The following is a 1,808-nucleotide window of genomic DNA, read 5'->3' on the forward strand; positions in this document are numbered from 1 at the left end:
CGCTCTATAGCAAAGTCCGATCCCTCTACTCAACATAAGCCAGCCTCTATCCTTTCCTTGCAGGAAGTAGAAGGTATAGATGGCTTAATTAGGGTACACCTTTTCTTCTCATTAACTGAACTTTCCAAGTAGAAAAGAGATTAGGATCCTATACCTCTAATCCTTCTACCTTCATTAAAGAATTTCAATATTTCACTCAATCTTATAGTCTCACCTTCCATGATATTTATATGATCCTTGCCAATAACCTATTACCTGAGGAACGCAGGTGAGTTTGGGAACAGGCTAGAATGCATGCAGATGAGGTTCATTAAACAAATACTTCACACCCTGTAGGAGCTGAGGCGGTACCTGACCAGGATCCACAGTAGAATTACAATACTCTGGGAGGCATTGTAGCAAGAGATCAGTTTGCAACCTGCCTTCTGGCTGGTCTCCGCAAGGCTGCCCTTAAGCCAGTTAATTATGAAAAGCTCCAGGAGGTCATTCAGGACAAAAATGAAAACCCATCTCAATTCTTAGAGTGCCTTACAAAGGCCCTCTTACAACACACTAATCTAGACCCTGAAAGTACAGAGGGAAGACAACTTCTGATGACCTACTTCTTCTCCCAAAGTTACCCCGACATCAGGGTTAAGCTTAAATCCTTGGAGAGGGGACCTCTGACACTGCAGGCAAAAAAGTCTTAGTGCTGGCCTTTAAGGTGTTCCATGGGAGAGATGAAAAAGCCCGCAGACAAAAATACCAAATGCTGGCCCAGGCCATCCGACTGGCCTCAGCCACTACCCAGGCTCCCTTGCATTCTAAGGCAAGAGGACCACCGGGTCCCTGTTTCAAATGTGGTCAAAAAGGTCACTGGGCCAGGGCTTACCCTAACCCCCGATAGCCACCGGGGCCATGTCCAAAATGCTATCAAGAGGGACATTGGAGTGTTGATTGCCACCGTTTCTCCCATGATATGGGGGCATCACTCCCAGATCGCCCTCTGGCTGACATCCTAGGCCTGGCTATGGACGACTGAAGGTGCCCGGGTTCCCTTGACCCGACCACTGTCATCACTAACAGGGAGCCACGGGTAATTATCATGGTATCAGGGCGAGCCATCTCCTTCCTTGTGGACACCAGAGACACTTACTCAGTCCTAACGGAGTACTGGGGACCAACCTTTCTTTGTAGTTCCTCTATTGTCGGGGTAGGGGGACAGCCTTGCCAGCCTTGCTGGACTCCACCACTTAATTGTATTTTTTAGGGGAGTTCCCTTGACTCATTCCTTTTTAGTAATGCCAGCCTGTCCACTTTGGCTAAAAGGGACTTTTTAGCCAAAGTGGGAGCCTCTATTTCCTTTACTCCACCCATCTGCTTGACTCCTTTACTCCACCCATCTGCTTGACCCCAAGCTTGCCAGCGTCCTCTCTCCTCCTCCTTCTCCTTCTCCTCCTAGCCAACTTACCTACCAGCTCTAACACGTTGCTTCTGTGGCTAGGCACCATTCCCCTGTAGTCATTCGGCTATGGGACCCCACTAGGTATATTGTTCAGTCTCAATACCCTCTTCTTCTTAAGAGACTTAGGGGACTTAAGCTTATTATCTCTGACCTTCTAAGAAATAATCTCCTCTGCCCCACTTTCTCTCCTTTTAATACCCCCATCCTTGTGGTTAAAAAGCCCAATGAAACCTATCGCCTGGTTCAAGATTTCCAGCTATTAAATTCTGCAGTCATTCCTCTCCACCCTGTTGTAGCTAACTCTTATATCCTCCTCTCCACTATCCCTCAGGCACTTCCCATTTCTCAGTTCTGGATCTCAAGG

The sequence above is a fragment of the Meriones unguiculatus genome, chromosome X, assembly GCF_030254825.1.
Source record: "Meriones unguiculatus strain TT.TT164.6M chromosome X, Bangor_MerUng_6.1, whole genome shotgun sequence".
Lineage (NCBI taxonomy): Eukaryota > Metazoa > Chordata > Mammalia > Rodentia > Muridae > Meriones > Meriones unguiculatus.